The 15429-nt window shown below is 40.8% G+C and overlaps 1 long non-coding RNA gene across 1 annotated transcript; it reads right to left on the reverse strand.

The window, feature by feature from the left end:
- Positions 1–12590: 12590 nt before the first annotated feature.
- LOC118560182 lies at positions 12591–13689 on the reverse strand. Its single transcript, XR_004929149.1, has 2 exons — positions 13478–13689; positions 12591–13335 (listed from the first exon to the last, which is right to left on the reverse strand). It is a non-coding gene; the product is annotated as an uncharacterized LOC118560182 (long non-coding RNA).
- Between the last annotated feature and the right edge of the window lie 1740 nt (positions 13690–15429).

The following is a 15429-nucleotide window of genomic DNA, read 5'->3' on the forward strand; positions in this document are numbered from 1 at the left end:
CGCCATAGTGCAGGCACAAGGCAGTCAGTGCCAGCCAGTGTTTTGTGTTGGAAAAATAAGAGTCCCACTGAACCACGCAGTGACACAAAAGCCCAGCTCTAAGTCCAGTCTTCTTCCACTTCATGCTGTGCCCATGTCATCCCTGTAACAAACCCAGAAAGCTCGGTTGGAGTCACACAGCAGCACACTGTTTACAGAAAGAAAAAAATATACGCTTTTGAACAATAGGAGCCGACAGCTTCATAACAAGAAGAAAGATAAGAAGAAAACAGCAGAGCTATTAACAATGTTTGGTTTTTTGGGAGCCATGACTGCTACTGCTGTAGAGAAGTCTGTGTGGATGTGTAGTGAGAGCAAGGACAGTGATGTAAACAGTAGATGAACCTATTGTGTGAACATTATTATCGTGCTTACAGCTAACCAATCCGCAAACAGCTTCTAATCTTAGCGTGAATGATAATGCGATGAATGAAAGGTTAGCTCCGCAGTTATCTGTTTGCCGTTTAGTGCGACTGTGCCCACCACTGCAAACAGTGAGCCAGAAATGTGGAGTGCGTTTGGAATATCTTGCCAAAAATTGTAACATTAATTAATGTTTAAGAACAAAAACAATCAGTAAAGTTTTGAAGTATTTGTTTAGTGCTGGAAAGAAAAATCAATTAATCTTCTCTTCAATAAAGTGGCCATCATGTATAACTGGCTATGACTAACTTTGACCTGTGACTATGGTTAGTTCTTGAAATTAGTCAAAAGTACTTCAGTAAATGTTTCTACAGCATAAAAGCTATACTTAATAATAGAGTATAGCTTACTGGAGGTTTTCTTTGAAACAACACATTTTTTTCAAATCAAACATTTTGCCTGCATGGTGGGGCAGTTATTAGCACTACTCCCTTGCAGCAAGAGGGTCTTGGGGTCAAATTCTTTTCAGGGGTCTTTCTGCATAGGGTTTCCATGCCCCCCCATACTTCAGCTTCCCTCATAGTCCAATAACAAGCACATTAGATTAATCAACATTTAAAATGCTATGTTTGTGGTGAGTGTGTGCATGGTTGTTTGTCCTCTGTGTTGTTCTGTGACGGACTTTGGATCTGTCCAGGGTGTAGCCCTTTTTGCTGATTTATCACTGGACATAATAAGTAAAATGGACATACAGAGTACAGGTGTTGGATGGCTAATTTAGTTATGTGTGTTACAGTTCTTGCTTAAATCTTAAATTACAGTACATAACAAGGGGTGATCTACAACAGTTCTGTCCACAAGAAGTCTGAGGTTCTAATAATAAATGGTACCTTACTGTTCCAGATATTAGGAAAGGATTATCATAACTAGCAATAGAAGGATATGTTTATACTTTTACTGACTTTTCTCCGTCATAATTTACATTGCAGACAGCCATTTAAAAGGTTGTGTTTTCTAGGGTAAACATTTTTACTTTTTTCCCCTTCAGATAAGTATAACTGTATCCTACCTAGAATATGTTTTTGTCTCTGATACACATCTAATATTGTAAATGAAAGGAAATGAACATAAAAAAAACAATGTAACCCAAATGGGATATTTTAAATGGTAAAATCCCATTTTACTAAGACAAATCAAGTTCTGTATGGTTATAGATACGTACTTCCCTGCTCCATCATGTTTGTAGGAAAAGATATTAGTGTCCCAGGGGTACTGGTGAAAAATGACACTTGAGTTTCAAAGCACCCAAAAACGTGCTCAAAATCTTCCGAACAACGGTCGTTAAACAGAAAAAAAACATTTGGCAGAAAAATACCACACAAATTAAATAGCCAAAAGCTGCATTGAGATTAAAAACTAATTGTTTTTTTAAAACGTGTTTCTCAATTTTCTAATGATCTGTCTAAGCAGCTGCTGCTCCTTTATGTATGACTTTTCAACACATGGGGGTAAATGATCAGGTTCAAAAAATAGCCATGGGAAAGGTGAAGTATTCGCTGAAATAAATACCCACCACAACAAAATAGTCTTATAAAGGGATTGTCGTCCATTTTTTAAGTTAGTTTTCTTTGTATGAACTTAAAAGTCAACCACTATGAACCCTAGTGTGCCATCTGTTGGCAGAAGGTTGCTGATTGTGTAATAAGCTGAAGGGAGAGATGGTCCAGCTACAGGTGAGAAAAGCTGATCTTCAAGCATTTTTCTGTCTTTCTATTGCCTGATGGGTTTAATTAGAATTAACTTCATTTGACAAGTTTGTGGGTAAAAAGAAGAAATTTTACTTTGGATTCCAACGCTTACATTGTGAAAAAGAAACAGACAAGCAGAACAGCAGATTACAATCTATATTAAAAGAAATAAATATATTACACAGAGAAGGGGAAGTTAATTGAAATACAGTCAGAAACGTGTAATGCAAATAAATTGTGTTTATAGAAAATATCAGATGTTTCTATAAGATAAATCCATCCATTATCCTATTGAGACGGTGTCTTTCCCACGGCCAAAACTTAACAGATCAAAAACTTATCTAAAAGGAACAAATCATAAAAACCTACTAAAAATCAATACGGCTCACCTTGAACCTGAAAATAAAACAATTAAATGTGGTCTATTAAATATAAGGTCTCTCCCTCCAAAGACTGTTAGTTAACAAATTGATTTCTGATAAACAGATTGATTTGTTTTGTCTCACAGAAACCTGGCTACAAGAGGACTACGTTAGTATAAATGAGTCAACTCCCTCCAATTATTCAAATTTCCACATTCCCAGATCTGTTGGAAGAGGAGGAGGAGTGGCAACCATCTTTCAGTCTGATTTATTAATTAGTCCCAGGCCAATTAATAACTACAGTTCTTTTGAACATTTAACCCTCAGTTTCCCTCATCCAAACTGCAAAGCAATAAAACCTCTTCTGTTTGTTGTTTTGTATCGTCCACCAGGCCCTTACACTCAGTTTTTGGATGAGTTGTCAGATTTCTTATCTGATTTGGTGTTAAATACTGATAAGGTTATTATAGTGGGTGATTTTAACATCCATGTTGACACTGAATGTGATAACCTTAGTGTAGCCTTTAAAACTATCCTAGATTCAATTGGTTTTGCTCAAAATGTGCATGAACCGACGCACTCTCGGCTCCATACTTTAGACCTTGTTCTGACATATGGCATTGATTGTGAAGAATTAATAGTATTTCCTCACAACCCTGTCCCATCTGATCATTTTTTAATAACATTTGAGTTTAATCTAACTGAGTTCTCCACCCCCAAAAGAGGGTTCCATTATAGTAGATCTTTATCGGATAATGCTGTATCAAAACTTAAAGAGTCTGTCCCCTTTTTAATATCCTCCGTATTGCAGAAATGCCCTGTAGATGGCAGCAATGTTGTTTCTTCCAATTCACAAATAGATGTCTTTGTAAACGGTATGACTTCGTCATTGCGTTCTGCATTAGACAATGTAGCTCCCTTGAAAAAGAAGGTGATTATTCACAGGAAGCTGGCTCCTTGGTTTAATTCAGAGCTGCGTTCCTTGAAGCACAATGTTAGGAAATTGGAGAGAAAATGGCGCTCTACACACCAAGATGAATCCTACCTAATCTGGAGGGACAGTCTATTGTTGTATAACAAGAACCTTCGCAGAGTTAGAGCTCATCATTAATTGAGGAGAATAAGAATAATCCTAGATTTCTCTTCAGTACAGTTGCTAAACTTACCCAGAGCCACAGCTCTGTTGATCCATCCATTCCCTTAGCTCTTAGCAGTAATGATTTTATGGGATTCTTCATAAATAAAATTGATTCCATTAAAAATAAAATAATTGGCATCCTCCCAAACATGATTACCTCGTCCTCAGTAAGTGAGGCAGCATTGGAGGAATCCTTAGAACCTGCGCAGTGTCTGAACTGTTTAGAAGCAGTAGAGCTTTCTGAGCTATCTAAAATTTTAGCTTCATCTAAACCTTCTACCTGTATGTTAGACCCAATCCCAACCAAGTTGTTTAAGGAGGTATTCCCTCTGATCGGTGGTCCTATTTTAGACATGATTAATCTATCCTTGGTAAATGGATATGTACCACAGGCTTTTAAAGTAGCTGTTATTAAACCTTTACTTAAGAAACCTTCTCTTGATCAAGATGAGTTAGTAAATTACAGACCTATATCTAATCTTCTTTTCTTATCTAAAATTCTTGAGAAAGTAGTTGCGAATCAACTATGTGAACATTTACAAAGTAATGACCTACTTGAGGAGTTTCAGTCAGGCTTCAGAGCTCATCATAGCACTGAAACAGCTCTGGTGAAGGTCACTAATGATATTCTCATGGCCTCAGATAATGGACTTGTGTCTATACTTGTCCTGTTAGATCTCAGTGCTGCATTTGATACAGTTGATCACAATATTCTCCTACAAAGACTTGAGCATACTGTAGGGATTAAGGGGAAAGCATTAGGCTGGTTTATATCTTATCTGTCAGACAGATTCCAATTTGTTCATGTTAATAATAAATCTTCCTCAAACTCTAGGGTCACTTGTGGAGTACCACAGGGTTCAGTCCTTGGACCAATTCTATTTACTATATATATGCTTCCGATTGGCAAAATTATCAGACAGCATGGGATTAATTTCCACTGTTATGCTGATGACACTCAGCTATATTTATCCATAAATCCTGATGAATCCAATCAATTACTTCGACTGCAGTCATGTCTTGATGACATCAAAAGCTGGATGACTTTAAATTTCCTGCATTTAAATTCTGACAAGACAGAAGTTGTAATCTTTGGGCCAGAGTCTTCAAAAAATAAACTTCTTAATCAATCACTTAATCTGGATGGCATTAACTTGGCCTCTGGTAATAAAGTTAAAAATCTTGGTGTTGTTTTCGACCAAGACATGTCATTTAAATCTCATATTAAACAGGTTTCCAGAGTTTCCTTTTTTCACCTCCGGAATATCGCCAAAATTAGAAACATTCTGTCCAGGGGTGATGCTGAAAAACTAGTCCATGCATTTGTTACTTCAAGGCTGGACTATTGTAATTCTTTACTATCAGGAAGTCCACAAAATGCAGTTCAAAGCCTTCAGCTGATCCAAAATGCTGCAGCAAGAGTTCTGATGAAAATCAACAAGAGGGATCATATTTCTAAAATTTTAGCTTCCCTTCATTGGCTTCCTGTTAAATCAAGAATAGAATTTAAAATTCTCCTTCTAACGTATAAAGCCCTTAATAATCAAGCTCCATCATATATCAGAGCTCTGATTACCCCGTATGTTCCTAACAGAGCACTTCGCTCTCAGACTGCAGGTCTGCTGGAGGACATCAGGGTCTAATTTTCTCACTCTACTAATTTCTACTGTTCTCCAGTTTTGCATTGTATTACATTGAAATGACTGTCGTCATTTCAGCTTTTAACTTTCTGTTCTCTCTCTTTTTTCTTCATAGTAGGTACACCTGGTCTGGCGTTCTGTTAACTGTGACATCATCCAGAGAAGACGGCTCACCCGCTACTACCATCTAATGTAGAACAGATTACTAGATCAATGTGAGCTTCTGTGCTTTTTTGTTTCTCTTGTTGTGTCTCTGTTCTGTCTTCTGTAACCCCAGTCGGTCGAGGCAGATGACCGTTCATACTGAGCCCGGTTCTGCTGGAGGTTTTCCTTCCTGTTAATGGGTGGTTTTTCTTCCCACTGTCGCTTCATGCTTGCTCAGTATGAGGGATTGCAGCAAAGCCATGTACAATGCAGACGACTCTCCCTGTAGCTCTACAGTTCCCCAGGAGGGAGTGAATGCTGCTTGTCGGGACTTTGAAGCAATCAACTGGTTTCCTTATATAGGACATTTTTGACCAATCTGTATAATCTGACCCAATCTGTATAATATGATTGAACTTGATTTTGTAAAGTGCCTTGAGATGACATGTTTCATGATTTGGCGCTATATAAATAAATTGAATTGAATTGATAAAACCATTTATACTACAGTATGTACTCTAGTGAAAATGTTAAAGTTTGCCTTTCACATAAGGCAACAAAAACATCAGCAGAAAGATATAAATTCCTCTGAATTTTATAGAGTGAAAAAGTTGCTGAGGCCTGGTAGTTTAGATATGTGATGAGACCTCCGGTAAGAACACCTCATAACAGAGATAGGAGAATATTTATTGTTTTCTTGACTCCATCCACTTCAAAAACAAATCAAAACCGTAGTGAAACAAGCAGTTGTGGTGGACTGGTGACCTGTCTGTGTAATGATCAGAGGGAAAGGACCCAGAATTCAGCCACACCAGCAGAGGTTTCTTTTAAAAGAAGCTCTTTAATCACAAAATCAAAAAACAGGGGGAAAAATCCAAACAGGCTGTCAAACAAAAAGATGACACAAAAAATAAACAGACGAGCAGGGCAGACAAGGCAGGAACAGACAGGACAGAATGGCTCAGGTTTCTGGAGAAACAGGGGTCCAAAACCCAAAAAGCAAACCAACATACAGAATTTGCAGGAGGAGACTCACCCATACTCAACAGGACAACCTGGCACTGATGTCTGGTCTCAGCAGTTTATATGGAGGTGGAATCAGGTGAAACCGGTGAGAGGTGATTGCAGCAGGGGTGGAGTTAGGCAGGTGTGCAGAGTAAGTAATTAGACCACACATCAGTGCTGAGGCTCAAAAACAAGAACAGAGCAGAAACCAAACCTAAACTAAGAAGCTTCTGAAGACATAACAGAATAAACTAAAACAGTAAACAAGAATCTAAACAAGAATCCAGACAAGACAGAACTCAAACCAGCCAGATAATAAAAGACAGGAGAGAGAAGGAAAACTAAAACTAACATAAACCAGAACAGAACTCAGAATATTCCAGTCTGGGGTGTTACTCCACCCGTGGACATAGGCACCAGCCCCACCCTGCAAGCACAGGAGGGTTCAGACAATGGATGGATGCATACTGAAGCATAATATTAGCAGAATTCGTCATGATTTGGGTTTTTGTTTGTTTGCGCTTTGCCTTTGGACTTTTCTTCAGCCTGTCACCTCTTAGCCAACAGCCACCATCCTGTCAGCTCTGCCCCAGTCAATTAGCCCACATCAACTCCACCTGCTGCCAGTAATTAGATTCAACTCAGGTCACCTGTTCACCAGCCTACATATACCTGCCTCAGCCAACTCATCCCTGCCAGAACGGCTCACTTCTCTTCTCGTCAGGTGTGATGTGCCCTGCCATTACCAGATCCTGTGTGCTCAGCCAGCTGGACTCTTCAGTTAAAAGTGCCTGTGTTTGCATGTTGCAGTTCTTCCTGTTTCTCCGTGAGTCCCAGCCGCTTGCTCTGCCCGTTCTGGTGGTTCCCTGGTTCACGTCGCCTGTTTTACTCTCTCACTATCAGCATCCTCTGGTCTCCTGCTCATCCCTGCCTGCCTGCACCTTCAGCCAAAATTCATCTGTCTAGTCTGGTTCTGTGTGCTTTTCTCACCTGCCATTATTCATCGTCTCAATAAACCTTTAAAAAAACTCTGTGTCCAGCTGAATATCGAGTTCACCAGCAGTAATCATTACAGAATTTAACAGCTCATAATCTACAACATAGCCTTAAGGAAGTTTCATGCTGTATATAAGGTGTAACAAATATCTTACATGATTAGATGCCCCATCGTTATGTTTGCAAATTCTGATTCTGCTTACGATAGATCAAGTTTGGATTAACCAACACACTTGCAGAAGAGCAAGCAGTTCCTCAGCTAAGGATTCAAGACAGACGTGATTGTCAAAATAGCTTTGACTAAGTCTTTAGTGTTTTGTCATTCCTGTTTAACCATTAACCAGCCTAGAACAAAGTGATAAATTAGGAGAATGTTGCTGTGTTATTGCAAAAGTGGTTTTGCTGTAGCAGCTCACATTGCATGCATTATAACGTTAAGGTATACAAAAGAGGAAGGGTAGGATGTATTTCCCTATGACTCAGAGAAATGATGTTCTCTAACTGTTCAAAGAAAACAAAATGTCTGAAGGCACATTGATTGCAACTTTAAAAGCGTGTTTGACTGTCTATTAAATCTACAAAAGATTAAGTGATCAATTGCAAAATTCTGAAATATTTGTTACTTAATTTAGTCCATGATTACATGGGGAATTTTTTTTTTTTTTTACAGCTGCCATTCCACCCTGTTGGTTGTTGGAGATCATTGTTGTGTTTACAGGGATTGCTGTAGAAAGGTAGATAGTAGCTAGTTACTTCATTAATGATTACCAACCTGTCACTCTGACCCGTCATCATGAAGTGCTTAGAGAGGATCCTTCTGTCCATCAAGAACGCCATCCCTGCTGGCCTGGGCAGTCTGCAGTTGGCCTACAGGGACAACCGTTTTACACAGGATGCTGTCTTGTTAGCACTTCACGCAGCATCCCAACACATACAAGGATGTTATTTCTGACCAACAGGTCCCAGGTGGTGAGGATAGAGAAACCCATCCGCCCCACTGATCCTCAACATTGGGACACTGCAGGCTTGTGTCCTCAGCCCTGCTCTCTTTACACTTCTTCACCCATGACTGTTCTGCTATCCACTCCACAAACATGGTTGACGATACCACTGTGGTGTGGTGGGTCTCATATCCTACCATGATGAGAACCACTACAGAGAAGAGCCCCACATAAGGATACAGTCTTCCTACAGGAATAACCTGATCCTGGATGCCAGACAGACCTAGGAGGTCAGCAGAGTTCCTGGGCCTTCCCTCTGACCTCTGCTGCACTGAGAACACCTACCACCTGGTGAAGAATGCCCAATAATGACTCTAATGGGCGACTGTGTCTTGATGGGTTGAGTAGTCGTCTGGCAATCAGAAGGTTGTGAGTTACAATTCCAGCTTCCCCTTGCCACATGTCAATGTGCCCCTGGGCAAGGCACTTAACCCCAAGATGTGTACTGAGCTGTGTCTTGGTGTATGAATGTGTGCGCATTAGTGAGAGGGACTGGGTGAAGCTAGTGTAGCTACAGTGCTTTGACTGGAAAAGCTCTATATAAGTTCAGTCCACTTACCATCTTCTTTCTCAGTAAACTGAAACAGACTGGACTTTCTACTCAGCTGCTAATAACTTTTATAGAACTTAAACCGAAAGTGTGGTATGGGAGCTGCACAGCAAAGTAGCATGGGGAGCACAGCGAATTGTGGGATGCCGTCTACAAGATTTAGACATGGTTTATGCCAGAAGTTTCCAAAAACGGGACAAATGTATTGCCACAGATCCCACCCAGACAACGCACTGTTTGGCCCACTTCCATCAGCTAAATGATTCAGGAACACTGAATCAAAGACTATTAGACTTAAACAGCTTCTTCCCCATACATACACATGGTCATGATTTATTGTTTTGTTTTCCTTTTTGGACTTTTCTGGACCAATTAGTTTCCACTCCCCTCAGTCAACAGCCATATGTCACCACCCAATCAGCTCAGTCCACTCCTCATTCACCAGTCAATTAGCCCAGATCAGCTCCACCTGCTGACATTAATCACTGCCAACTCTGCTCACCTGTTACCCTTTCTATATATACCTGCCTCAGCCAACTCCTTCCGGCCAGAGTGTCTTGTCTCACCTCATGTGCACTACTGCCTTGACTCTACCAGTTCATATGTGCTCAGCCAGCTGCACTCTTCTGCTTCCCCTCTCTGATGACAGTTGTCTGTGTCTGCATGCTGCACCAGTCTGCCTGTTTCCCGTTCTGGTGATTCCTCGGTCCATATCAGCCTTCACTTCCAGCCTTTATACACTCACTATCCACTACTCATCCCTGCCTACCTGCACCATCAGCCATTCATCTGTCAAGTCTAGTTCTGCCTGCCTGCCTCAGCTCACCCTCACAATAAACCTTTTAAAACGTAACTCTGTGTTTTGCTGAATATCGGGTTCACCAGCATTAATCATTACACACATACATACACATATACATATTAAGTAAATACATACACAGATTTACATATGTTTCAGTACACACAAGTATACCTACATAGATACAAATAGCAGTTAATTTATTCTTGTATTTTTTATATTTATTCCCTGCCTCTAAACAGCTATGCTTTATAAAAACTCTATATAGCTTGTTCTATTAACAAGCATTTTGCAAACTCTTCATGATCCATTGAGCTTCTGAATATTTATTTTTATAATAGAAAAATTTATGAATACTGTTAATAATCAGTATGTAATGTAACTAAAGTTTATCTTTAATATTTAGGGCTTGATATTATTATTGCCATTTGAGTTCATTGCTAGTTAAATTTTATTTATATAGTCCCAATTGAGTTCAATTGAGTTTTATTTATATAGCTCCAATTCACAACGTCATGTCAAGGATCTTTACAAAGTCAATTTCAATCAAATCACACAGATTTCAAAAGTTTTCTATCAGGTTGCATCAAGTCTCTCCAAGCAGCATTCACTCCTCCTGAAAGAGCGTAGAGCCACAGTGGACAGTCGTCTGCATTGTTGATGGCTTTGCAGCAATCCCTCATACTGAGCATGCATGAAGCGACAGTGGAGAGGAAAACTCCCCTTTAAAGGCATACTATGCAACATTTTTCAGTTAATTAATGTGTTCCATACCGCTTTGGATGATTAAATGAGTCATTTCAGGTCGAACAAAGGTTTTCTCGGCCACCCTGGGGGTCTGTGGGGGAAATACCGCACTTGCAATTGCAAGAGCCCTCGGCCCGCACACACAGAAGTCTTGCTTTACGGTGAGAACTCCATGTGTTTTTGCCCTGCCATTCACTATATGCACGCGCGAAAGCAACAACAAAGAACCGTGTGTTAACGTCAAATAAACATGCAAGCATATCGAGTTTTATTATTATTATTATTATTATTATAATAATGATTTTTTTTTTTTTTTTTTTTATGTTGGCGAGACGCTACTGCGGCTCCCGCGGCGAGGCGGCGGCGGCGGCGGCTGCGGCTGCGGCTTGGCGAGGCGGTGGCGGTAGCGTCTCGCCAACATAAAAAAAAAAAAAAATAAATAAATAACAATAATAATAATAAAACTGGCGAGGCGGCGTCAGCCGCGGCTTGGCGTGGCGGCGGCGGTAGCGTCTCGCCAACATAAAAAAAATTAAAATAATAATAGTAATAATAATAATAATAATAATAAAACTGGCGAGGCGGCCGCCGCCTCGCCAAGATAGCGCTGCGGGGAGCTTGATGTTCATACCTTCACTGTGTTAGTCATTGTTTGTACTGCCGTTTTTTTCCACTTTTCGTTGCGTTCGCCTGTCTGCTAAGATCAAAACAACCGCGCCTGGCTTGACGGAGAAACCAGAACAGCTGAGCATCTTTACGACAGTGCACTTTTACTTTCGCCCTCTGGGGGGAGCCTCGCTGGAAAATCAACCCCGGTTGCATAGTATACCTTTAACAGGGAGGAGAACCTCCAGCAGAACCAGAACCAGGCTCAGTGTGAACGCTCATCTGCCTCCACCCACTGGGGCTTAGAGAAGACAGAGCAGAGACACAGAAAGCTCAGAAGCTCACATTGACCCAGGAGTACTTTCTATGTTAGAGAAGACAGAGCAGACACTAAAGTACAGAAGCTCACATTGACCCAGGAGTACTTTCTATGTTAGATGGTAATAGAGGATGATCTGCCTCCCCTGATGATGTCACAGCTAACAGAACGCCAGACCAGGTGCACCTGCCATGAAGAGAAAAATGAGAGAGAAGAGAAATTAAAAGTTGAAATGACAACAAGCAATGCAAACTGGAAAACAGTAGGAGAACTCAGCAGAGAGAAATAGACCCTGATGTCCTCCAGCAGCCTAAGCCTATAGCAGCATAACTATAGAGGTAGCTCAGGGTAACATGAGCCACTCTGACTAGAAGCTTTGTCACAAAGGGAAGTTTTAAGATTAGTCTTAAAAGTAGACGGGGTGTCTGCCTCACGGACCAAAACTGGGAGTTGGTTCCACAGGAGAGGAGCCTGATAGCTAAAGGATCTGCCTCCCATTCTACTTTTAGAGACTCTAGGAACCACCAATACACCTGCAGTCTGAGAGCGAAGTGCTCTGTTAGGAACATACGGGGTAATCAGAGCTCTGATATATGATGGAGCTTGATTATTAAGGGCTTTATACGTTAGAAGAAGAATTTTAAATTCTATTCTTGATTTAACAGGAAGCCAATGAAGGGAAGCTAAAACAGGAGAAATATGATCCCTCTGGTTGATTTTCATCAGAACTCTTGCTGCAGTATTTTGGATCAGCTGAAGGCTTTGAACTGCATTTTGTGGACTTCCTGATAGTAAAGAATTACAATAGTCCAGCCTTGAAGTAACAAATGCATGGACTAGTTTTTCAGCATCACTCCTGGACAGAATGTTTCTAATTTTGGCGATATTCCTGAGGTGAAAAAAGTAGGGCTGTCAAACGATTAAAATTTTTAATCTAATTAATCACAAGGTTTCTTGAATTAATTTCGATTAATCACAAGCCTAAATATTATTGAAAAATTTTCTGTGTACTGTTTTCAAAACAGAAAGATAAGCAAGAAGGGGGTATTACATTTAGTTTTTATTAATGACAAATCCAAAAAAAGAATTTAATTCAACAATTTTGGCAACTTAGCCATTGCTCTTTTTTTTTTAGCACATACAGGATGGGTGAATGGAACGTTTTTCGTTTTGAACAAACAACTCCACTTTTAAACTATTACATGAGGTCCTTTTACCTTTATTTATTCATCTTTTAGCCAGTTGCTAAGGCAAACTAACTGGTTAACATTTTCTGAATGTAAAGCAGACCGTTTCTTCTGAACAATATGGCCAGCGACTGAAAAGAGTCGTTCGCAAGGAACTGTGGATGCAGGAGTTGCTAGATATTTGCGGGCAAGCCGCGCCAGCTTGTCATGTGCTCCTGAATGAGCAGCCCACCACTGCATGGGGCAGTCCTCCATATTTATGCTTGGCTCTGCCCTATACCTGTGTATGTCTCTGTCAGGTTGCGCCTCTTCATCTGACTCTGAATCTGAGCCCATCTGTAGAAGGTGAATTTTCTTCTTGGGTGGTCCATCTTGAGAAGTCAGCAGAGACCTTCTGGGTGAATGTTCATGAAGCATGCCTCCAAGTGAGGTCCACACCTCTTCCCTTTCACTCTTGGGCAGACTCTTCAAGTCTTTAAAACGTGGATCCAGAGCCGTTGCAAGCTTGAGCCATGCATTGTTAGAATTTTCTTGGCGGGAGGCAAGGTCTTCCATGAAGCTTGTCTTAAAGCTCGCCACATATGCAGGGTCTTCTTCAGAGACCTTCATCACTTGACGCAGGTGGCGGAGGGCAGGCAGTACTACTGAGCAGGAGATATAGGCCTCTCCACCCAGAATCTCAGTTACATACCTGCAGTAAAATAACACACAAACACACACACATAAGATATTTGAACACCAGTTGGTATGCTGGTAAATCAGTTAAACATTTAATAGGAGCTTGATCAGTTCAATTTAATTTTCAATTTGCACATTATATGTGCATTCCTTACCTGCAGGGCTCTAGAAGAGTGCTCAGTCTCTGCAGTTTGTCCCATTCTGGTGGCGTCAGCATAACCACTTTATGGCGTTGTTGGTCCAGGGTTGCTTTAATTGCTGCATGATTGCGGTTCAGGCGCTTGATCATTTCCAGCGTGGAATTCCACCGCGTTGGCACGTCTTGGATCAGTGGCTCCTGCTGCTGTCCCAGGGCCGCTTGCTGTGCTTTAAGCTCCATGCTGTTGGCTGCGCTGTGTCTGAAGTGACCCACAATTTTGCGACACTTGGCCAATACATTTGTAAATCCACTATCGGAGAGGCTCACGTTGATGCTTCTCTGCAGCATGTGAGCGATGCAGGGCATGTGATCATATGGCAGCAGTTTAGCCGCAGCTGTCATATTACGGGCACTGTCCGTCCCTATTGTTGTGATTTTTCCTTCTATTTTCCACTTGTGTGCCACAGTTTGAAACTGTTGAGCACATGCCTCTGCGAAGTGACGCTCTTCTGATTTAATTACGGTTAAAGCAAACGACTTCAGTTCCCAGGTTTCAGTGATGTAATGCGCCGTCACACCCAGATAATTATTGTTACTCACGGAGGTCCAGTGGTCTCCTGTCAAAGCAACATGTTCCGCTGAAGCCAAATCCTCTTCCTTCGTTTTCATTTTAGCAACATAAAGTTCGTTGATTTTAGTCATCACTGTGCCTCTCGACGGTGGCTTGTAGAATGCGTCTAAAGTTGCCACTTTCAAAACTTCTGCGAGGCCAGTGTCCTCGACAATATTAATCGGTCTACAGTCCTTGGCTATCCATCTGGCAATTTTGTCGTTCAGCTTCTCAGACGTAGACTTACTTAATGCCCTGCGCTCGGTGAGGGTGGTCTGACGCATGCCAGGCGTAACACCTGAAGTTGAAGCCCCAACAAATGTATGCTTGGCGTTAAGATGATATTTAAGGCTCGAGGTGCTTCGGTGAAACGAAAAGTCCTTCTTGCAGTGTGAGCAAACCACAACATGTTTATTTATTGTTCCGTCTTTGTTTGTTTTATACTCGAATTGTCCATCCAGCGGTCCAACGGGTTCTTCTGATTTCTCCATCTCGCTCATGTCGGACAATTGAATTGTGGGTAAAAAAGGGCGGAGCTGCGTTAATGCGTTAAAAAAAATATTGCGTTAATTCCGGAAATTAATCATCTCGCGTTAACGCGTTAATTTTGACAGCCCTAGAAAAAAGGAAACTCTGGAAACCTGTTTAATATTTACTTTATTACCAGAGGCCAATTTAGTATCATCCAGATTAAATGATTAATTAAGAAGTTTATTTTTGAGGACTAAGGTCCAAAAATTACAACTTCTGTCTTGTCAGAATTCAAAAGCAGGAAAGTTAAAGCCATCCAGGTATTGATGTCATCAAGACATGCCTGTTGTTAACATTATATAGCTAAATAAGTTTGGCAATGTTGAAACATTATAGTTGTTAATAACAATGTTATATATTTAATAAATAAACCCATATATGGTATAAATAAATAAAGAAATCTACAGAAAGAACATTTTTCCTTCTTCAAAGAGGGTGCAAAGAAACAATAGAAAACCATTGTCCTAATGTATTTTGGGGTTTGAAAACCACTGGTACATCATGTTTAGAAAATAAACGTCTCAGTTTCTCTGAAACTCCCGCAACATAGGGGATGACTACCACCCAGTGGTTGGCTAGAGTCTCATTTGAATTTCTTGTCTGCCTTGAGGAAATCCCAGTGCCGAGAACCACATTACTTTAGGGCCTGTCTTGTGTGTGACTTCTCCTTCTCACTGGCTCCTGAGTTTGTGCAGATGTTGTCTGATCTATGTTACAGAGCCCTGATTACTCCTAACTGATGCTCCAGATGTTTATGGGAATCAAACTGCAAGTACTGGACTGTGGCTGGGTTTGTGGTACACGGCAGTTTCTACCTGTCCTCCATC

The sequence above is a fragment of the Fundulus heteroclitus genome, unplaced genomic scaffold (genome assembly GCF_011125445.2).
Source record: "Fundulus heteroclitus isolate FHET01 unplaced genomic scaffold, MU-UCD_Fhet_4.1 scaffold_40, whole genome shotgun sequence".
Lineage (NCBI taxonomy): Eukaryota > Metazoa > Chordata > Actinopteri > Cyprinodontiformes > Fundulidae > Fundulus > Fundulus heteroclitus.